General features: G+C 45.2%; 1 protein-coding gene across 1 annotated transcript in view; it reads left to right on the top strand.

The window, feature by feature from the left end:
• The first annotated feature begins 13,813 nt into the window (after positions 1–13,813).
• The window catches only part of B3GALT9 (beta-1,3-galactosyltransferase 9), a 56,729-nt gene continuing 46,381 nt past the window's right edge, over positions 13,814–24,161 (top strand). The window contains exon 1 of the mRNA XM_043453005.1: positions 13,814–14,352. The gene's annotated coding sequence lies outside the window, so the exon portion shown is untranslated. The remainder of the gene's footprint in view (positions 14,353–24,161) is intronic.

The raw sequence follows: 24,161 nt of genomic DNA on the forward strand, positions 1-24,161 counted from the left end.
GAGTGGCATGACCAAAATGATAAAATAATAATAAAAAGTACCAGTTAACTTAGTTAGTCCTCACATGAGAACTCTGTGGGGTAGGTACTATTATAATCATCTCCACGTCATGAATGAGGAGACGGAGGCACAGTGAACGCCTGTTCCATCACCTGCCCAAGGCCACACCATCTCTCACCAAGCTCCGGGGTCATGCAGTTTGACTCTAGGGCGTAGGAAGGTAGAAGCCTATGGAAGGGGAGATAAATGACATGAAAGTATTTTGCAGACTGTTAAGGACCATCCTGCAGCGGAAGATCACCACCATGGTGAAACGGTTTGGGAGACAAGGCTTCTCAGCAGTGTCTCCGGATTACTGGTCTTGGGGGACAGTGGCTGCTTGTGGGCGGGGGGCTGCCCCAACAGAGGGGACCTCTCCGGGGTAAACACTCCGTCTGACCCTGAGTCGGGAAGCAGGAGGTTGGTGTCCCAGGTCTGCCCCTGACTTACTCCGTGGTTTCAAGTGAGTCACTTCTCAGCCCACCTTCCGTGTCCCCCTCTGGAAGATGGAAGGAGGGAACGGCGGGGGGCTCCAAGGGCTTGCCCGGCCTTCCTCCCATTTTGAAAAATTGCTGTCACTATTGGTGCCCCGCTTCTTGACAAAGAAGGAATGTCTGCTTGGAGCCCTTGACTGAAGCAAAAATGCCACCTCGGATGGGAGTGGCACTTCCAGAAAGCAGGACCCACGCTAGATGAGAAGCCCATGGCTTATGTCTCCTGAGTCCACAGATCTTGAGTTAAACCCTTCTCATCACTCCCATCCCAGCCAGGACAGTGGTTTCTACCCTCCCCCTCCTCCAATCCAGCCACTCCTACCCCTTTTTCATCTGCCCGGGGTGGGGCGGGGGCTGGGAGGGGGGGCGGTGCTGAGAAGCAGTGACAGCCTCTTAGCGTGCTTCTGAGGACGCAGCCAGAAGATGCTTTTATATCCTAGCCGGTCTTGCTTTCAGTTTTCTGTGAAGCAAGTTCTTGGGGCCTTTCTGCATGTGCTGCTCCGGGCTCCATCTGTGCTACTGGTTCGGGTCCACTGCCCTGGAATAAGGGCTTCCCAGGCGGCACTAGTGGTAAAGAGCCCTCCTGCCAATGCAGGAGACATAAGAGATGCAGGTTCAATTCCTGGGTCAGGAAGATCCCATGGAGGAGGGCATGGCCATCCACTCTAGTATCCTGGAGAATCCTCCATCCTGGAGAATCCCATGCAGAGAGGAGCCTGATGAGCTACCGTCCATAGGCTCTCAAAGGGTTGGACACGACTGAGCAATTAATACTCACACTCACTCACCCTCGAAAGGGCTTCCCTGGTGGCTCAGTGGTAAAGAATCTGCCTGCCAATGCAAGAGACTCAGGTTTGATCCCTGGGTTGGGAAGATCTCCTGGAGAAGGGAATGACAACCTACTCCAGTATTCTTGCCCGGAGAATCCCACGGACAGAGGAGCCTGGCAGGCTACAGTCCAGAGGGTCGCAGAAAGTCAGACGCTACTGAAGTGACTTAGCATGGACACACGCCCTGGAATAAAAAGTGTTCATCTGGATGCAGACAGAATCTTTCTCCCCATGTCTTCTGAGAACAGACTCATGGGCCTGCAAGAGAAGATTTTCCATCAAAGCAGTACAACCCCAAGCCATCCTGCTGACATAGAATTTTGTAAACTGTAAAGTACTTTTATACATTGTTAATTCACATACTATTTTTTGCACCTCATAAAATTTCTTAACTAGTTTGGACAGGGGTAAGATTGCAAGATAAAATACAAGATGCTAGTCAATTTTGAATTTCAGATAAAGAATGAATAATAAATCGTTTTTTTATAGTAAGTATATCCCACATATTGTATAGGACATATCTATGCTAAAATATTATTCATTGTTTATCTGAATTGAGATTGTTGCTAAGTCTAACAATGCTGGACAGGGATTTTTTTTTTTTTCTTTACTTACATTTGCATTTTTTTTTTTTTTTTTTGAGGCATTTCTTCCTGGGCCATAAGTTTTGGCTTCTTCAGTTTCTTCTGGGGTATCTTCTCCTTTTATGCAACCTCCTCTTCTGGTTTAGGAATAATCTGTCCTTTTTCAGACAAGGTCATCTCAATGTGCCAAGGAGAGTTCAGGGATGGGTTGATCCAACTGCGAGCTCTAAGTCCTGCGCCTGCATCTTGGGAGCTCTGTTCACCTGGATGTGCTCAATGATCAGAGAACCTACGTCCAAGCCCTTAAGTTCAGCATTACTCCCTGCATCTGGGAGCACATGCAGTAAAACTTCAGCACTCTTTTTGGGCCACCAACCCGGCGTCCAGCCCCTACTGTTTGGTCTCTGTATACCTTTGCTTCTTTATCACGACTTCCTTCAGATACTTGGGGGCTTTTCAGGTATGCATACCCTTAATGGCCTGGGCAATTTCATGAGTGTTCTTAAAGTGAACATTAAGTTTCAAACCTCCTGATTTGCATGATTTTGTGGGGTTTTCTGGGTCAAGTGAATAGCATACCATTTTTTAGAGGCTACCTTCGGCTGCTTACCAAAAAAAGGTGGAGAGGGAATATTAACCCCTTTTTGCAGGGCTGGGACTTATAGGACATGAAAGAATTGATCCAAACTCTCAGAGCACTGACTATGTCTTCTTCATTTGTTAAATTTTAGTATTTGTTTAGTTTGTAAACAGGAGAGGTGTATTCTCTTAAAGCCAGTGTATCAATTCCTTTAGTGGTGATCTGAAAGATTTTTATATCATGAAAAGTCTATTCCTCTGGGAATCTGTGCTCTGTGATTGTAGAGGTACGTGTACTGCACCCCTATGTTCATAGCAGTAGTATCCACAATAGCCAAGACAGGAAGACAGCATAAATGTCCACGGAGAGATGAATGGATAAAGAAGATGTGGTACATATACACAATGGAATACTACTCAGCCATAAAAAAGAACAAAATAATGCCATTTGCAGCAACACAGATGCAACTAGAGATGATCATACTAAGTGAAGTGAGTCAGAAAAAGACAAACACCATATGTCATCACTTACACGGGGACTCTGAAAAAATGAACTTACCTAAAGAACAGAAACAAACTCAGAGACCTAGAGAACACACTGGTGAGTGCCCGGCGGAGGGAGTGGAGAGAGGGATGGGTTGGGAGTTTGGGGTTAGTAGACGCAAACCATTACACGTAGAATGGACAAACGACAGGGTCCTATTGTATAGCACGGCGCACCACATCCAATCTCCTGGGATAAACCGTAATAGAAAGAACATCTAAAAGAAAGTGTATACGTGTGTGTATAACTGAGTCACTTGGCTGTAGAGCAGAAATTAGCACAACATTGTAAATCAATTATGCCGCTGTGCTTAATCGTTCAGTTGTGTCTGACTCTTTGTGACCCCATGGATTGTAGCCCACCAGGCTCCTCTGTCTATGGGGACTCTCCAGGCAAGAATACTGGAGTGGGTTGCCATGCCCTCCTCCAGGGGATCTTCCCTACCAAGGGATCGAACCCAGGTCTCTCGCATTGCAGGCAGATTCTTTATCGTCTGAGCCACCAGGGAAGCCCAATAATCCTGGGATGGGTAGCCTATTTCTTCTCCAGGGGATCTGCTGGATCCAGGAATCAAGCTGGGGTCTCCTGCATTGTAGGCAGATTCTTTACTGCTGAGCTACCAGAGAAGCCCAAATCAATTATACTTCAATAAAAAGAAAAAGTCCCTTGCATGAGCAGCCCAGTCAGGGGATGGTGGGACAACCTCCAGGGTGATTCTGGACCAGATTCAGCTCGTCTGTCTCCTGACGGACATCCTGGGCTCTGCTCAGTGACAGCTCCCATACTGATGTCCTCTGCCCAGCCAGAGCTGTGGCTAAACCCAGACACGCCAAGAAGACTTGAGCTTCCGACGATGGAGGTCAGGGGTCTTGATTCCCCGCCAGGCTGACCACTAAGAAAGATGTCCTGCCGAAGAACCGGAGGCTGGCACAAGCCCTGACCACAGGTCTGAGGTTCACTCCTGCAATGTCAGGGTGCCAAGAGAGGCCCTTACAAGCATCTAAGTCGAATCCAAATAGTCTCGTTTTTCCGGAAATACACACCAAGGCTCAGAGGAGGAAAGAACTTAGTCAAGCTCACACAGTAAGCTGGCAACAGGACCAGGCCTGGAACTCACATTTTCCCCAGGTTCTGCATTCCTGACTCAGACGATCAGGTTTCAGGGCAAAGCAAACGGCAGGTGGGAGGGACGCGGTTAGTCACCGGTGTGCTGGCACTGTGGGTCACCGAGCTTTAACCCTGGCACACAATTAGCATCTTAATCCAGTCTGTCACTCCCTGAAGGCCCTGCAGGCCACCGGCTGAGGATTAGAAATAAATTCCTATCCGCCAAGGCCCTGAAATGGGAGATGAAATGGCTCACAGAGATGGTCTGATCTAGTTCCCTCAGCCGTGCAAAGTCCCCAGCATCTGTCCTGGGACCAGTTCCAAGAACCTCTGAGCCCAGGGAGCTTGCAGGTTGGCAGTCAGGCCCCACGGAGGCAGAGGGAGCTGAGTGGGCCGAGAAAGGATGGCCCGAGTGTAAGGCTGGCCCGGGGAAGCAGCAGCGTTAGCTTTCGGCCACTGACCGCTCTGCTCAGAAGCATTGTTGCTGTGCTGCTGTCCAGTCACTAGGCCGTGTCTGACCCTCGAGACCCCATGGACCGCAGCACGCCAGGCTTCCCTGTCCTTCACCGTCTCCCGGAGTTTGCTCAGATTCATGTCCATTGAGTCGGTGATGCCATCCAACCATCTCATCCTCTGCTGCCCCCTTCTCCTTCTGCCCTCAATCTTTCCCAGCATCAGGGTCTTTTCCAATGAGTCGGCTCTTTGCATCAGGTGGCCAAAATACGGGAGCTTCCGCTTCAGCATCAGTCCTTCCAATGAATATTCAAAAGGGCTCAAAAGTATTATTTACAGCCATCTCAAGTCTGTCTCTGTGAGTTTCTGCTGAATGGGTGCAGTCTGTTCCTTCTGCAGACTTGGGTAGAGGAGGAAGCCCAGTTCACCCGGGAAATGAAACTGCTGAGTGAGACAGGAAGCCTGCTCTGCATTCTGCCCACCCAGGGCCCTCTCCGCTGGCTTACCCCACTTAGGAGAAGAAGGAGAAAGCCGGGTAAGGAAGAGCAAGGGCGGCTCCGTCCGGGGCTCTTGGGTGGATCCCCCTGTCGCTGTCAGGTCTGAGCAGAGAACAGGACGGCCTTTGACCCTGCCCTCGTGGAGCTGATGTTCTGATTAGGGAGTTAGACAGTCTGTGGCTAACCAAACGAAGAAGATAGTTTGAGAAAGTGATATTCGCTCAGTCACGTCTGACTCTGTGACCTCATGGACCGTAGCCTGCCAGGCTCCTCTGTCCCTGGGATTTCCCAGGCAAGAATAACTGGAGTGGGTTGCCATCCCCTTCTCCAAATTGATAGTGCTAAGAAGAAAATAGAGGCTGATGATGGGATAGGCAAGGCCCCGGGCAGCATGACCACTTGGAAAAGGTGCCCACTGGACTGAAGGCTGAATGAGGACACGGGGGCACCGTGGGGAGATCTGAGGACAGGGAACAGTGCACGCAAGGTCTCTGGGGCAGGAACAAGCTCAGTGCGGTTGAGGAATAGAAAAGCCAGGATGGGCAGGACGTCATGAATGAGGGGGGAAGTGGGCGGAGATAAAACCAGAGAGGTGATTGTGTACTGCACTGGAGTAAAGATTAAATCATGGAGGACTTCCCGAGTGGTCCAGTGGTTAAGAATCTGCCTGCCAATGCAGAGGACACGAGTTCGATCCCTGGGTCGGGAAGATCCTGCATGCTGCAGGACAATTAAGACCGTGCACCTCAACTCCTGAAGCCTGCGCACGCTGCAGCCTGTAACCAGGGAAGCCACGGCAACGAGAAGCCCGGGCACCGCAGCTGGAGAGCAGCCCCCGCTCTGCAACTAGACAAGCCCGCGAGCAGCAGTGAAGACCCAGCACAGCCACAAAACCAGAGAAAATGTTTCCAAAAAGATTAGATCAGGGTGCTGAGTCCACTGCCGGAGTACCAGCGCCCCGACACAGTAGGGATCACAGCACCGTTGTGGGAAGAACTGTGCAATGCGGCTGGGATGGGTTCCCCAGGCAACTCCATCCGGACCTGCGGCTGTGTTTTCAAGTCCAACAGGAAACTTCCCAATTTCTGTCTGAGCCCAACAACCCAGAGGGGGCCTGGTCTGCAACTGTCCTGGGGGCACTTCGTTCCTGCGGGAGCCCCACAAGTCAGAGGCAGCAGACAAGGAAGCTTCGTTTTAAGAGCTTTTGTGAAACGCTGGACTCGGAGCTTCACTTTTTCCTGGGGCGCCTTCCCTCGCTTCAGCGTCTTCACCGGGACTCTTCACCTCCTTTCCCCATCAGATCGGCTCTCAGATCCACAGATGATGAAATCATCCACCTTGGGGTGTAAATGGCACTCTGCCCTCTCCTATGTTTTATCAAGAGTCAAAGTCCCAAGCTAAAGGAATGCATTTGCAGTTGTGTAATTGCAGTCCTCGGTTCTCCAGGTGGGGGTGGGGTGCCTGTTGAGTCAGCAGGCCGATGGCAGTCCCTGCCTGGAGCGTGGGCTCCTCACTCCAGGGCGCGCATCTTGCCCCCTCCACCATGTTGCCTTGTTCTGGGAAGATACTGATTCCCACTCAACACAGGCCTTTGACTCTTGGAAATTCACGGGAGATTCTAGAGAGCACCCAGTTCGGTGCTAACTGCTGAGGTACGATTCTAGCAAAGGTAGTTGTGAAGGGGGGTGATCCTGAATAGGCTGATGGTCTGAGGACCATCACCAACCCTATGGACATGAATTTGGACAAGCTCCGGGAGACAGTGAAGGACAAGGAAGCCTGGCGTGCTGCAGTCCATGGGGTCACAAAGAGTTGGATACAATTTGGTGACTGAATGACGACAACAAAAAACTGAGGACTGGGATATCAGTGGAAGATATTCTCATGGAAAAGAAAAGTCCAGCCCCTTCCAGAAAATCCTGCCTGGCTCAGCAAACTGTCCTGTTACCTCACTGGCACTGCTTCTGTATTTCTTTTCCATTTCAGACCAGGAAGGACACACGGGCAGTCTCCACGCGCTGGCTTTATCAGAACGATCTAACCTTCAGGAAAGGCCAAGAAACTCTATTCCTGCCTTTGCGCTCTCAATCTGCTTCCAGGAATTTATCCCAAAGAAGTACTTCTAAAGATTGTTTAAAAATCTTGTTTTAATAAAGGTTGATCGTATATATAATGTCAGGTAGAGCTACGCAGGCACCACATGACAGCTAGATGAAGAAACTCTGGCCCATCCCCTGGAACGAGTACTATGAGAAACTGAAAAATGACAAGTATAACTCTTGTCCAAACATAGAAAAGTATACATGAAGGAACATCCAGTGAAAATGCTTGAAATTCAAATTATATAAGTCTATCAAGTTTTTTTCTTTTTTTAAAAACCTCCTCACTGTGCTCTAGAAAGGCCACCCCCTGGGCTCTGGATTTGACCCTGCCCAATGCGCTAGTTTCTTCTTTTTTTTAATATTTATTTTTAAAATGTATTTGGCTGCACCAGGTCTTCACTGCAATACTCTTCTCTTTTAATTGTGGCATGCAAAGTCTTAGCTGTGGCATGGGGGATCTACTTCCCTGACCAGGGATCGAACCCGGGTCCCCTTTATTGGGAGCTTGGAGTCACAGCCATTGGACCACTGGGGAAGTCCCTAGTTTCTTCTTGCTAATGACTGGATTCAGAGAGACATTTCCCAGTGTGAACCGGGCCTCACAGCAAGGGTTTTCTTCCAGGAAGAATAAAAAACAGCCACTTCCAATCTCAATGTACACTTGGCTCTCTGAATCTCCAAGTTCCCAATCCTCGGATATGGAGGTGACTGGAGGCCTGTAGATGAAAACTGCAAGAGCTGAAGAAAGATTTTTTAAAAATTGAAATAAAGCCTGTCTTCTTTTTTATGGGTATATATGTCCTTAGAAAAGACCCTGATGCTGGGAAAGATTGAAGACAGGAGGAAAGGGGGATGACAGAGGATTAGATGGTTGAAAGGCATCACAGACTCAATGCACATGAGTTTGAGCAAGCTCCGGGAGTTGGTGATGGACAGGGAAGCCTGGCGTGCTGCAGTCCATGGGATTGCAAAGAACTGGACATGACTGAGAGACTGAACTGAACTGTGTCCTTAGATAATGGATTGATAAAAATAATCCCTGTGAAAATGTTTTCTAACTTTTAAGTATGCTTTGATATAAAATTTTGATTCCCTTTCTTGAAAAAGTAAAACATCATTTTAATAACTGCTAATTGCTCAATCCTGCATTAGGTGGCTGGGATAGGAAAGTGAGTGTTTGCTACCTGGGAGTCAGAAGAGTGGGGATAGAATCTTGACCTGGTCTTTCCCTTCTCAGATTACTCTGGGAGTTGGGATGCAAAGAAGGAATAGCACGTGCTCACATGCAAAGGATGGGAGGTCACTTTCTCAGGCAAGCTTGTCCTGGACCGGGGAAAACTGCCCCTCTGGCTCAAGTGACCTGTCCTCCTGAAAACTGCCCTGCACCCCCAAGTAAGAGCCTTAACTGTATCAGTTAGAGTTAGCCACAAACAACAAAAATCTACTGCAGATCATTTAATAATAACAACTATTGTTATTTTCATCATTGGTGTCATAGCTGTTACTTGAGGACACTGTGCTAGGTCTGGTGGTAAGGGTTTCCCATGCATTATTTTTTGTGGTTTAAAATTTTTCTCTATTTTATTTACTTTTGGCTGTGCGGGATCTTTGAGGCTGTTCGGGCTTCTCTCTAGCTGCAGCGTGGGGGCTTCTCATCACAGTGACTTCTCTTGCTGCGGGGCACAGGCTCCAGAGCTCAGGCTCACTAGCTCTGGCTCACAGGCTTAGCTGCTCTGTGGCATACGGGATCTTCCAGGAACCAGGATCAAACCCGGGCTTCCTGCATTGGCAGGTGGATTCTTTACCACTGAGCCACCAGGGAAAGTGAAAAGTGAAAGATGCTCAGTCATGTCCAACTCTTTGCGACCGCATGGACTCTACTGGCCTTCCCACTTCAAAGCGATTTCCAAAAATTGGGCCTGAGGTGGCTGCTGACATTCCCAAGAGCAGAACCGTGGAGCTAGATTCCCAGCAGCCACAAGAGTTGGCAAGAAGCAAAACTGCTCTCATGGCCTCAGGAAACATCTGCAAGTCCTCAAGGAGGCAAGACCCGTGACTTTATCGCCTTTCCAGGGGAGATAGTGGGCCGGGCCCATCTGCAGCGATTGGACAAACACGCTGCTTTTACTTTCCAGGCTGGGTTTCTCCAAATGGAACAATTCACTCCTAACTACATTTTTAGGACAGGGCACCTGGGAGCAGACCCCAAACTTGGCAGTGGGGTCACAGTCCTGAAATCAAAGCTACCACCTTCCTTCTAGAGCTCACATGCAATGATGGGGACAGCGACAAGCAGCGTTTGCAAATCTAGGTGACTGGTCAAGAGAGGGGGTGTGCAGAAAGGAGAAAAGTGTGAACTCTGAAGTTGGAAAGAACTGTTTCCTCACATCCTGGTTGTGTGACTTCAGGCAAATTTCCTAACCTTGCTAGGTTGTTTCTTCATCTGAAAGAAATGTGAACAATGGTATTTGTGTTGCATAATTCCTGGGAGGATGAAAAGGACAGAGTACATCAATACTTAAAACTGCCTAGCACTTCGTGGGGGCTCACTGCATGATAATGACTAACATTAATATTATGGATATTATTGTAAAGACTCTAGGAGTGGCAACTATGAGTGGTGTTTTTAAGCAGAAAACAGAAGGGACTTTTAATCTGGGTTTCGACATGTAAGTAGGAGTTTGTTGAATGACTGGTGGGCAAGAAGGGTTTTCTAGTTAGAAACAACAGTCGGGGCCGCTTTGTGAAGGAGCGTAGGATGTTCAGGCAGCAGGAGAGGACCAGTTAGGAGCCACTGAAACATTCCCATTCAGAGATAAGCCAACTGGCTGGGGCAAGGTGACACTCTGAAATCCCCTTTCTACTGTCCTCAAATAAAGGACCCTAATTGACTCTGTGTAAATTCATAGACCAGCGTTCTAATAGTCCGTGCAATCTGAAGTGAAGCAACCTCCATGCCTCCGGCTGGCCAGTCTACAGAGAATAAATGAAGCTGAGAACTGCCTCCAGGTATCCAAGCCTCTGGTTCACCTTTTCTGGAGTTACGCTGGCTTGGGAGCCAATTTCCTCACTGTATAACCTTGGCACTTGCCTCTCTACCCTCTCGGTTTTGTTATCTGAAAAAAATATTATTTTCCTACTATTCAGTGGAAATAATGATACACTATGTAGAAGTCCTTACACACCATCTCAGCTCCGGACACACAGCAGGTACCCTGCTTTCAAGAGAAAGGGGCTGCTCTAAGACAAGAACTTATTATAGGATCACGCAGGATGGACATACTCCTGGGGAATTCTTGATATCTCCACCATTACAAACAGAGAAAAAGACTTCCACCAAAATGGTATATTTTATTTTTTTAAAGACTTTTTTTTTTTACATGGACCATCAGAAAAGTCTTTATTAAATTCGTTACAATATTGCTTCTGTTTTATGTTTTGGTTTTTTGGCCAAGAGGCATGTAAAATCTTAGCTTCCTGACCAGGGATTGAACCTGCACCTCCTGCATTGGAAGGTGAAGTCTTAACCACTGGACTGCCCGGGAAGCCCCCAAATGGTATAGTTTAGATATTGTTCTGCAACTTTCTTCAAAGAATAATACATCATGTCAATAGAGATCGTCCTCTTCTTTTTTTAGTTCAGACACAATTCACATCCCATAAAGTTCACTCTTTTTTTTAATTTGTTTTTTTTTAATTGGAGGATAATTCCTATTCAATGTTGTGTTGGTTTCTGCCATAAAACAACATGAATCAGCCACAAGTTTACATATATCACCTCCTTCTTAAGCTTCCCTCCAACCTCCCCTGCAAGTTGCTTTATTTTTGGTCCTGCCGCGTGACATGTGAGATCTGAGTTCCCTGGCCAGGGATCGAACCTGTGCCACCTGCCGTGGAAGCCCAGAGTCCTAACCATTGGCCTGCCAGGGAATTCCCAAGTTCACTCTTTTAAAGTGTACAATTCAATGGGTTTTAGTATATTCACAAGATTGTACAACCATTATTACTATCTAATTCCAAGACAATTTTATCATCCCCCAAAGAAACCCGTGCTCATTTGCAATCATTCCCATTCTCCCCTCTTACCACCCCCAGTAACTACTTAGCCTTTTTCTGTCTCTATGGATTTGCCTATTCTAGATATTTCATATAAATGGAATCATCTAAGGCCTTCTGTGCCCGACTTCTTTCACTTAGCATACTATTTTCAAGATTCATCTATGTTGTAGCATGAATCAGAACTTCACTCCTTTTTGTGGTTGAATGAGAGCCCCTGGTATGGATGTTATATCACATGTTGTTTAATTGTTGTTGTTGTTCAGTCACCGAGTCGCATCCAACTCTTCGCAATCCCATAGACTACATTTTGTTTATCTATTCATTATTTGATGGACATTCAGATTGTTTCTACTTTTTGGCTATTATGAATAATCCCCATTCTTTTTAATGCATAGTATTCTACTGTTTGGATGTAACAGAGTTTATTTAAGCACTTATTACTTAAGAATAGTTCTGGTCTAGGAACTTCTCTGGTGGCCTAGTGGTTAAGACTCTGCTCTTCCAATGCAGGGGGCATGGGTTCAGTCTCTGGTTGGGGAACTAAGATCCTGCATGTTACACAGCATGGCAATAAATAAGAAAGAAATTTTAAAAAAATTAATAGGTCTGGTCGTTCCCATTTTTGGCTAGTACAAAATGGTAATGCAAAAAAAATGTCATCACAACATCCTTCTGGTCTTCCATAAGAGGTAGTCAAAACTTACCCCATTTCCTAAGGAAATTATTCAACTGAAGCAAAAAGTTACATTGACAAATATATTGATTGAAGCAACTTTTACAGTAACACAAAATGGAACTTCTTAGAGTCCATAATAAGGAGCTATTTTGACAAATTCTTTTATCTGATGAAATAGTATACAGTCAGCAAAAATGATAATTATGAAGGCAATGGGGCCCCAAGTGAATTGCTAATGATGACCTTCAGTTAAAACAAGTACAACAAAATGCAGAATGGCATCACTTGCCCACACTGGTTCTCAAAATAGCGAGACATGGGGCTGGGAAGCACACCCAAGCCCTCTGGCCTCAGGTGTCCCATTTCTGCCACATCACTGAGATAAACAGGACCTCGGCTGCTTTTATTAGGAGCAGGCTGTGGACCACTGCTATCTCACACCACTGCGGCTGCCACGAGAGGACCACTCACGAGAGGAGGGAGGGCGTTCCTCCCAAGTGACCAGGGGGCAGCAGTCACACTGCCTTCCCTGGATACGAGGTCCCTACTCCTCAGGTTGTCAGAGGGTGGGCCATAGCTGGCTATAAACCCGTGATGAGAATCATGGATCCAGGCCTTCTCGGGGCTCTGGGACCAGTCATTCGTGAAGGTAGTGGGTGACGTGCTGTGATGGCAACATGTGACCCCCCAGCTTCTCCTGTGCTGGGCTGGGGGCTCTTGCTTGCCTTCAGTATCCGGGACAAAGCCGGCTCTGTGCTGCCCGATGCCGCGCTGTCCAGAGTGGTGGCTGCACATACATTCAACTGCAGCGACTGTGTGTGCGTTCAACCCAACCGACCATGTGACTCTTTCAATGTATGCTTTCCACTGTCATAATCACCTATCCTACAATCATCGCCATTAAGGATACACAATGGAGCTACAGAACAGACTCCAAGGGGGAGGAGCAGTGGGGGAGGGATGGATTAGGAGCTTGGGATCAGCAGATACAAACTGCTATATATAGAATGGATAAGCAACAAGGTCCTACTGTATGGCACAGGGAACGCTATTCAATATCCAGTGATAAACCATAAAGGAAAAGAATATGAAAAAGAATATATACATTTGTATTGGATTGGTCAAAAGGTTCATTTGGGTTTTTCCACAACATGTTATGGAAAAACCCAGTCTAACCAATACACCTCAATACAGCCCAATATAACTGAATCATAGAAATTAACACAACATTGTAAGTCAACTATACTTCAGTGAAATAAAAGTTTTTTAAAAAGAATACACAATGCTGCAAAACCAATGATGACTATGCAGCCTTCAAAACACTCGTGGGAAAAATTTAGCCCCTATAGAGGATGTTGGCTGCGTGTGTGTAGTTGTGACCTTTTACAATTTATTTTTTAATTGGAGGAAAACTGCTTTACAATGTTGTGATAGTTGCCGCTGCACACCAGCAGAAATCAGCCGGAATTGTACATACACAGCATCCCTTCTGAGCCTCCATCCCACCCCTCTAGATCATCAGAGTGCCTGGCTGGGCTCCCTGTGTTACATAGCAACTTCTCACCAGCTATCTAGCTTACACATGGTCGTGTATAGGTGTCTTTGCGAATTTCTCCATGCATCCCACTCTCTCCTTCCCCCACCGTGTTCACAGGTCTGTTGTCTACTTCTAAGTCTCCAGTCCTTCCCTGTAATTGTTATTTTTGTTTGGGGTTCTATCAATGCACTTAGATTATATTGATTATCTATGATATCTTAGGTTATAAGTAATAATAAATAACAACAGATTACAGGTATTATTTCTAAACATCCTAAGCTTAAAATACACTAAATATATAATTTTGGGGAAGTCAAAGTTTATATGAAGGAATAGAAAAGACCAATACTTTATGGTATTCTGTAAAATGCACGGTAGCTTCCAATCAGCTCCATGAACTGTGAACTGACCTCCAAACTGTCCCCAATCTTTTTTGTAGGGGGAGGGGGGTTGAAGTGTTTTTAGGGTCACAGCTAAGCTGCTACAGCAAAGAGACTCTAGAGGGGCCTAAACATGATGAAATTCATCTCTTAAACACAGATCAGGCAGGGCTTCCTTGGTGGCTCTGCGGCAAGGAATCCACCGGCCAAGGCAGGGGACACGTGCTCAGCCCCTGGTCTGGGAGGATCCCACATGTCCCGGAGCAGCTACCCTGCGCAGCGGAGCCCGGGCGCTGCGCGCGCGGCGCCCACGGGCGGCAGCGACGCCAGCCCGCGCGCCCCCAGCCCCGGCTCCGCGAGGGCGGCCACCGCACGGAGAAGCCCGCGCACCGGCTAGAGCAGCCCCCGCGCACCTCAGCTACAGAAAAGCCCGCACAGTGACGAAGGCCCAGCACAACTGAATATAAAGACGTAAATAAAACTGTAAAGAAACCAAACAAACGGGTGAGGCAGGCTGGGTTGATGAGGTGGCCCTGCTGTGAGTAGCCCAGGGCTCCCGGTTCCTCCGCCGTCCCCTAGGGGGTCATCATCTGCCGAATCAAAGCTGGGTTGCTACTCTGGGGAAAGAGGAAGGAGCCAACATCTAAAACAAGGAGCTCAAGACGGAGCTGACTCAGAAAACTTGCACATCAGTTCCTTTTATATCCTACTAGTCTGAACTGAATCACGGCCACATCCAGGCGCAAGGCTCAGAAACGGAGTCTCTGCTCTGCCCAGGAAGAGAGAGAGGAGGGATTTGGGGAAAGAAAGAGTGATCAGCTAGAGAGCTTTTTTAAATTTAAAAAATGTATAACAATGGAATTATATCATAATCCTGTAACACAGCTGCTGACATTTCTCCATGGTTTCTTTCACATTTGATATGTACACATCTTTTTGCAAAGTTGTGAAAATAGTGTCTATACAATTTTACACTCTACCGGAATAAAGCAACACGATTAAAATAAATGATATACTATTTTTCATCTGAAACATTGGCAAAGATTTTTTTTAAACCACAGTAGCCAACAGTAGGGAGACAGTGGAGAGTCACACTCTCAAATGTTACTGGTAGGAACGTAAACGTGTGCAATTTTTCTGGAGGGCAGTTTGGTGATCCATCTCAAAGGCTATTCACATTTAAGGAGGAAAGTTCAGAGATGTGGATATCGATTTATGTGGGTAAACAACAAAGTCCTACTGAATAGCACAGGGAACTATACTCAACTATCTTGGGATAACCTATAAGGGAAAAGAATACGAAAAAGAATATATATGTGTGTATAACTGAATCACTATGTTGAACAGCAGCAATTAACAGCATTGTAAATCAACTGTTTCAATAAAAATTTAAAAAAGCTTTGAGATATCTAAAAAAATCATGCTTTTGTAGAACACTTAATAAATAATATGAAAATTCAGATAATATAGCAACACTGAGAGAAACACATTGCAAAAGAGTGTATACAGTCTGTGCTGATGAAAGTAATGAATAAATAATCTATAACAGCCTGGAAGACCATCTTTCGTATTACTCTGAGGAACTGCGCTGGAGAAACATGGGTGTCAGCAGAGTTGTATGTCTTGTCAAAACCAAAGAACATCAAACACATCAGGGAAGTATTTCTCTCAAGGTTTCAAAAAAAGCAGATCAACACACACACAGTGATTCTGTACGATCTTGGCACCTGGGAAGGAAGTCTTATCATCAAAGAAGGACCAGCATTGGTGTCCCAGGAAGAGGCATTTAGTCTTTTATTTTGAAAGTGACACTCTTTCCTTCTGGTCAATGTGCCCTTTTCTTTATTAAGTAAAGCAGATGTACAATATATGTTTGATAGGCCACCTATAAGCTCTTTCAGTTTGCATAAAATTCAAGTTAACTCATGTGTAAACCAGAATTATTTCCCCACAATGCAATATGTGAAAATTTCTTTTAGTATCTAATTCCAATTTTTTTTCACTTAAAATTATCTAGAGACATAAAAAAGGGCTTGAAGAATATTCACCAAAATGTTAACAGTGGTTCTTGTGGGTGAGTGGTGTAAGCTGTGATTTACACATCCTTATTTCTTCTCTTTAGTATTTTTCAAATTTTTGCAATGAATGTACATTATGTTGGGCTTCCCAGGTGGCGCTAGTGGTAAAGAACCTGACTGCCAATGTAAGAGACATAAAAGATGTGGGTTCGATCCCTGGGTGGGGAAAATCCCCTGGAAGAGGAAATTGCAATCCACCCCAGTATTCTTGCCTGGAAAATCCCATGGACAGAGGAGCCTGGTGGGCTATGGTCCATAGGGTTGCAAAGAGTCAGACACCACTGAAGTGACTCAGTACACATGCACATATGCTATGTCTAATTAAGGTGTTACTTAAAACATTGAATCAGATGTTGTTGTTCAGTCATTAAGCCATACCTGACTCTTTGCAACGCCATGGACTGCAGCACTCCAGGCTTCCCTGTCCTTTACTATCTCCTGGAGTTTGCTCAAATTCATGTTCATGGAATCCATGATGCTATCTAACCATCTCATCCTCTGCCACTCTCTTCTCCTTTTGCCGTCAATCTTTCCCAGCATCAGGGTCTTTTCCAATGAGTCAGCTCTTCGCATCAGGTGGCCAAAGTATAGGAGCTTTGACTTCAGCAATCAGTCCTTCCAATGAATATTCAGGATTAATTTCCTTTAGGATTGACAGGTTTGATCCCTTGCAGTCCAAGGGACTCTCAAGAATCTTCTCCAGCACCACAATTTGAAAGCATCAATTCTTAGACATAGAGAATCCTAACACATTCGAGCAGGAGGGATCCTCAGCAACAACTCCCTCACATTTCTGAAAACAATTTGATCTCTAACAACTTATTCCATGTTGAGGTGACTACAAAACAAAATGTGTCTGGAGGAGTCAAAATAACATAAAACACACACGCACACTCACCCCAAACTTCCAGCACAACCAGTGCTGACAGGGAAATATGCACTGGGAAGACAAACATTGACATTGGCAGAAATGCGAGATGGGAGCTTCAATCGTCCATTTAAAGACTGTTGGTCAAGACTTTCCAGGTGGCCCAGGGGCTAAGACTCCACGCTCCCCATGCAGGAGGCCTGGGTTTGATTCCTGGTCAGGGAATGGGATCCCACATGCTGCAACTGAAAGGCACCACAATGAAGGTTCAAGATCTCATGTGCCCCATCGGAGTCCCAGCACAGCCAAATCAATCAATAAATATTTAAAAGTAAAACAAAGATCTATTTGTGAGTACCTGCTATATGACATTTCCAACACACCAATCACTGGAGCCTGGCAGGCTACAGTAATCAGTAGGGATTTCTAGTAATCAGTAGGGAACAGATAGGGTGCTTCCTCTTCTGGTCTTACAGTATTTAAAGACCACTAATTATTGCCGAGAGTCTGTTATACACGATACATTTCCATAGCCAGCGGTCTGCCATGTTATAGCAACAGGATTAATCCCCACTTATGGAGTTAGGTCCCAACAGCTCTGCATGGTAACTAGGCACTATTTCTAATCTTACTGCAATGCTATGACAGCTATGGCTGACCCCAGGTTACAGACGAGACCACTGAGCCTGAGAGAGATTCAGTGAATGTCCCAAGATTACACAAAGTAGCAGAGCTGCTTTCCGATGCATGTCTCTCTGCCCTTAAGCCTAGAGTCCTGTATCCTACACAGAGCTTCACCCTCCAACACCAGTTTGTACCTAACCAGACTGACTGAATTTACTGGGATGTGGCCCAGGAGTCTTCTGTTGCTTTTTTTTTTTTTTTTAATCAGTTGTCAGGTTTATCTTGAAATTAGTTGTCAGAATCCTCTGCTCTTAATAAGATCTTTATATATGTCATAACTGAATGCGTGCTCAGTCATGTCCAACTCACTGCAACCCCATGGACTACAGCCCGCCAGCCTCCTCTGTCCGTGGAATTTTCCAGGCAAGAATACTGGAGTGGGTTGCCATTTCCTCCTCCAGGGGATCTTTCCAATCCAGGAATTGAACCCACGTCTCCTCCTGCATTTGCAGGCAGATTCTTTATCACTGCACCACCTGGCAAGTCTGTATATACTTCATATCTATGCCAAAGTTTAGGACCGTTGCCTGGAAACCTATGTTTCAACCTTCCAAGGAAAGGAATTATCCCCAAGCCCTAGTGGCTCAGATGGTAAAGAGCCTGCAGGTAAGACAGAAGACCTGGGTTCAATCCCTGGGTAAGGAAGATCCCCTGAAGAAGGGCATGGTAAACCACTCCAGTATTCTTGCCCGGAGAATTCCACAGACAGAGGAGCCTGGCAGGTTATACAGTCCATGGGATCGAAAACAGTCGGACACAACTGAACCACTAACACTTTCAAGTGCCAAAAAGAAAAAAAATTGTATATGAGGCATTCAAATGTGACTGGGACTGGACATGGGACTCCGGGGTTTCCTAGGCGGCACTAGTGGTAAAGAACGCACCTACCAATGCAGGAGATGGAAGACTCAGATTTGATCCCTGGGTTGGGAAGATCTCCTGAAGAAGGGAATGACAACCTACTCCAGTATTCTTGCCTGGAGAATCCCACGGACAGAGGAGCTGGCGGACTGCAGTCCATGGGGTCACAAAAAGAGTCGGACATGACTGAAGTGACTTAGCACGCATGCATGGGGGTTTAGGGGACAGAGTGGTCATAAAACTGTTTAGAAAAGTGAAATTTGAGAATAGTCCTGAGTACTGAGAAGAAGCAGAAACAATACAGATCTGGAAAGTGTGTTTTAGGTACATGGAACCATCAGAACAAAGACTCCAAAGGACAAAAAACCCTGGTACCCTCAGAATACAGCCTGGAGGCCTGTGGGATTGGTTGATGTTAGCTTGTGTAGAATGCTTTGTATTCAAGTTTTCCCATCACTCAGAACAGGGTGATGTCAGTCACTCACGTTCACAAAATATTAACTCCAATGGATATAGTTCCCAAGAATTTGTCAAAAGATGTCTAAAAGTTCTTTGTTTTCCTGGCTTCCACATCAGCAAACTCCTTTCCACTTTTCTGTAGTTCCTATTACCTGTAGAGTTCTCTTATGATGTTCAGAACGTGATTTTCAAATCTCGACTACCCGTTCAAAGAATATTAAGTGGTATTTATTGTTGTTTTTGTTGTCAGTAAGTTGTGTCCCACTCTTTGCGACCCCATGGTTGATGGCTTGCCAGGCTCCTCTCTCCTCCTCTGGTTTTAAATCAGATCAAATAAAGATGGGGTCCCTATTAAGGTTGTAAATTAACACTAGGTTTTCTCTGCATCTCTCTCAAAATCCATTCTGGAGAAATTATTTAAGCAAAATGAAAAGACAGAGTTGAGGAACTTATAAGAAGACTGTGGGGAGACAGAAGTCTGTCTGGACCTGGTGTGAGGAGCTGGGCATGCGGAGTGGGTACCTCCAGCCTGGAAGAAAGGCTGATGGGGGGAGCAGAGAAAGGATAAGACAGAGGAGAGGGCTTTAAGGTCGAATATTGCCTCCCTTAGGGGTTGTCTTGGGATAAACACTGCCTGCCCCTTCCCATTAGAAACCTACAGCACAAGCTTATCAGGACAGCAAAAAGCCTCAGTGAGGAAAAATCTGGAACCAGAGATTACATATCCCAGAGAGACTGCCTCCTCCCAGTCTGACTATTTAAGGACAAATCCCGTACCAGAGGATTAATCCCACCTAAGAGCTGGGATTAAATCAGAGGGAGCGAGGCTGATTCGGCAGTCCTGGGGTTCAGTGACCTGAGGCTTGTCCCCTCCTCTCTCCTTAAACCCAAGGGACAGACATAGGCTAGAGCCTGCTCTTCAGCCTCTCCCCCTAAAAGCACAGATGTACAAGGAGCTGCTGTCCCAGGGGGTCGGGAGCTTCTAGACCAAACTAATGAGCCACCTGAGAAATGCAACCTCGGTAAAAGGAGGACAAACATCTACCATCTGAAGCAAGGTGACTGGGGGAGACTGGCCAAGAATAAGCTTGGTAAATATACTTAGGAAAATAAGGCATTTGAAAGGATAAAGCAAGAACAGGAAATGATTTTTTACAACTTTAATGATGTATAATTAACATATATACATGTTGAAAGTGTCCCATTTGATGAGGTTTGATATAAATATACATCTGTGAAACCATCACTGTAAACTTAAGATCATAAAGATCTCCATTACCTCCCCTCAAGTTTCCTCCTGCCCCTTCTACTCCATCCTTCCCTCCACTTGCATCCCCAGACAACTGCTGATCAGCTTTCTGTCTCTCCAGGTTAGTTCTAGAATTTTGTATAAATAGAATCATATAGTTTACATTCTTTTTGTGTTTTGCTTATTTCACTCAGCATTATAATTTTGAAGCTCATCCACGTTACTGTATGTGTTGAGTTTCTCCTTTTTATGACTGAGCAGTATCCCACCATGTGGATATACCTCAGTTTGTTTACCCATTTAAATACGTTGGTGAAGATAATCCTAAAACTTTGGCACATTGAGTCCACTTCTTCTAAATCACTAATCAAATCAAGATTGTCCATGTCTGTGACTTCTCACAGAATATCTTTCTCTATGTTATTGAGAGCACTGTTTATGCAGCATTTCTTTTTAAAAAAATTAATAAAAGAATTAAATGCCTTTACTGCTGAGCTCTAAAATCAGATTTGCAATTATATGTGATGTTAACTTACTCTTTTGGTCCTTTTTCTTATGATGGCAAAATGTACATAAATTGCCATTTTAACTACCTTACATTATATAGTTTGGTGGCATTAATCACATTTTCAGTGTTGTGAAACCATTACTATTATCCAGTTCCAAAATTTTTCATCACCCCCAACAGAAACTCTGTATCCATTAAGCAACAACTTCTCATTTTCTCTACCCCTCAAGCCTCCAGTAAACTCTTATCTACTTTCTGTCTCTATGAATTTGCTTCTTCTAGATATTCCATATCAGTGTAATAATATATGCCATTTGGGGTCTGGGTTATCTTACCTAGCTTATGTTTAAGGTTCATGCATGCTGTAGTAGGTATCAGAATTTCATTTTTATTGCTGAATATTATTCCACTGTGTGTATATGCCATGTTTTGTCACATATTCCTCTGTTGATGGCCTTTCAGGCTGTTTCTGCCTTTTGGCTACTGTGAATAATACTTCGATGACTACTGGCATACAAGTATCCGTGCGAGTCTGTTTTCAGCTCTTTCTGGTATTTACAGAAGAGCAAAACAGGACAGGACCATGTGGGTCCTTCCCCCATGCCCTCTGCCTGCCTTTTGTCTGTGGGAAACTTCAGTCAAAGACTAAGTTTAATCAGAGAAATGAGAACATGTGGAAATAAAGGAAAACAGTCATTAAGCATAGTCAAGGACCTTTAGTTTCTCCTCAAGGGCTATACATAATATTCTGAGCCATGTCCTGTGAGCTGTCTTAAAGATGCTGAAACACCAGGTGGAACAAGTTAGCTACATGATGACCAGACTATACGCTAGACATGAGCTGCTACAATTCCAAGATTTGGCCTCAAAAAAGTGCGAACACATGGACCCTGGAACTGATGATTAACTACACCTGAAGAATCAAGATGCCGCCGGTCAGCCCACCGCTGACCAGTCTGAAGATGGCTGTCAGAGCTGACTGCGGTTTCCGCATGTAGTACCCCCTCCACCGCCAACTCCAGGTATAAAAGCTCTCACCCGCTGCTTGTCGAGGGGACGGGGATAGGCCTTTGGATGGATTCCGCCTTCCTCCCCAGTTGCCGGCATCGGAAACAAAGCAAACTGTCCTTTCTCCCACCCTGGCCTGATTATTGGCTTTTGGGTAGCAAGCAGCCGGACCCCACACCTTTCAGGAACAAGAGTGGAACTGCTGGGTCACATGGTGGTTCTATGTTTAAATTTTTGAGGACTCACCAAAGTGTTTTTCATAGGTGCTATGCCATTTTACATTCCTACCAGTGATGTCTGAAGGTTCCAGTTTCTCCAGCAACTTCTCAACACTTGTTATTTCTTATCGATAGTAGCCATCCTAATGAGTATATGGTAGCGTCTCCCTTTGCTTTTAACTGATATTTCCCAAATGATTAGTGATGTTGAACTTCTGCTCATGTGCCTATTGGCTATTTGAACAGCTTTTTGGGGGAATATCTATTCAAGTGCTTTGTCCATTTTTAAATTGGTTGTTTGAATTTTTGTTGCTGAGTTGTAAATGTTGAGTTTCTATTGTAAATGGAGTTGTCTTCATTTCCTTTTAAGATTGCTCGTTGCTAGTGTGTAGAAATACAACTGATTTTCGTGTGTGGATTTTGTATCCTGAAACTTTGAACTCATTTATTAGCATTAACAGGTTTTTTGGGTGAGTGAATTCCTTAGGGTTTTCTAGATACAGTCTTCAAATTTAGTTCAGATGGCTTTTATTTCATTTTTTCCCTGATTGTTCTGGCTAGAACTTCCAGTACTACATTGAGTGGAAGTGTCATGACGCCTTTGTCTTACTCCTGATCTCATGGGAAAAGCTTCCAGTCTTTCACCATTGAGTATGAGGTTACCCTTGAGGTTTTTTTAAATTAATTAATTAATATCTTTGATTGTGCTGGATGTTTGTTGCGGCTTTCTCTAGTTGCAGCGAGTGGGTGCTACTCTCTAGTTGCTTTGCCTGGACTTCTCCTTGTGGGGGCTTCTCTTGTGAAGGATGGGCCTCGGGTGTGGGGGCTTCCCGTAGACGCGGCTCTCGGGCTTAGCTGCCCTGCAGCACGTGGGATCTTCCCGGACCAGGGACTGAACCTGTGTCCCCTGCATTGGCAGGCGGATTCTTATCCACTGGACCACCAGTGAAGTCCTAGCTGTGAGTTTTTCATAAATGCCTTTTATCATGTTGCAGATGTTCCTTTCTATTCCCAGTTTATTGAGTGTTTGGTTGTTGTATTTTTAATCATGAAAGGTTGTTTGATTTTATCAAATGCTTTTTTCTGTATCAACTGAGATGATCATGTGATTTTTCCCGCTTCATTCCATTAACATTATATATATTGCATTTATTGAATTAGGTATGTTGGACCACACACAAAAAATCTATATAGATTAAAATCTATATTTTTGGAAACTAATAAATTATTAAGTAATGCTTGAGTTTAAAAGGAAATTAGGAGGTACTAAAAACTGACTGATAATTAAAACACAACAGGGTTTCCCTGATCGTTCAGTGGGTAGGTCCACCTGCCAGTCCCGGGGACTAGGGTTCGATCCCCGGCCCTGGAAGATCCCAAGTGCCGTGGAGCCACGTGGCCCAGGCTCCACAGCTGCTGACGCCCTCGGGCCTCTATCCCGGGCTCTGCAGCAAGAGGAGTCACTGCAAGGAGAAGCCACACACCGCAAGGAAGGGTAGCCCCACTTCACTGCAACCAGAGAAAGCCCGCTCACAGCAACAGGACCCAGGGCAGCCAAAATTAATTAATTAATGTTTTAAAAATATAAATAGAGTAAAACACAGTAAGTTGAAATTGGACACAGCTAAAGCAATACTTAGACCAACAGAACAAACACAAAGAAACAAGAAAGAATGAAATACTAAGATGCAATAGAGAACAACTTAGAGAATACTAACAAAATCCAAAGCTGGTTTATTGAAAAGTTTCTTAAGATAGACAGACAATTATCTAACTGACCAAAAGAGAGAGAGAGAGAGAAGTCACCCAAAAGCTAAAAAAGAAGCAAAATGGATAAATTATTGTAGACACAACAGATTTAAAAGATCGTAAAAGGATTAGAAGAGGTGCTGTGCTGAGTCGCTGAGTCGTGTCCGACTCTTCGGGACCCCATGGACTGTAGTCCATCGGGCTCCTCTGTCCATGGGGATTCTCCAGACAAGAATACTGGAGTGGGTTGCCATGCCCTCCTCCAGGTTCTAAGAGGTACACATTGTTAAATTTGAAAACACAGATGAAATGGATAGAACACTACAAAAAGTAAAAATTGATCAGAACAACGATCTGATAAAGAACTGCCCACACTGATGATGCTAAAAGCTCTCTGCAAACCAGGAATAGGGGCAAACGACGTAACTGAGTACGTCCAGTGCACACATACGGCCTAGGGAGGTAAACTCCACTTCTTACAGGGGGAGTATCAAAGAATTCATTGACATATTTTAAAACCATCACATATAACTGGATAGAAACAGGCAATTTACAGAAGAGGAAATCTAAAAGCCCAAGGGAAGGTAGTTTATAAAGA

This window comes from Cervus canadensis, chromosome 30 (genome assembly GCF_019320065.1).
Source record: "Cervus canadensis isolate Bull #8, Minnesota chromosome 30, ASM1932006v1, whole genome shotgun sequence".
Lineage (NCBI taxonomy): Eukaryota > Metazoa > Chordata > Mammalia > Artiodactyla > Cervidae > Cervus > Cervus canadensis.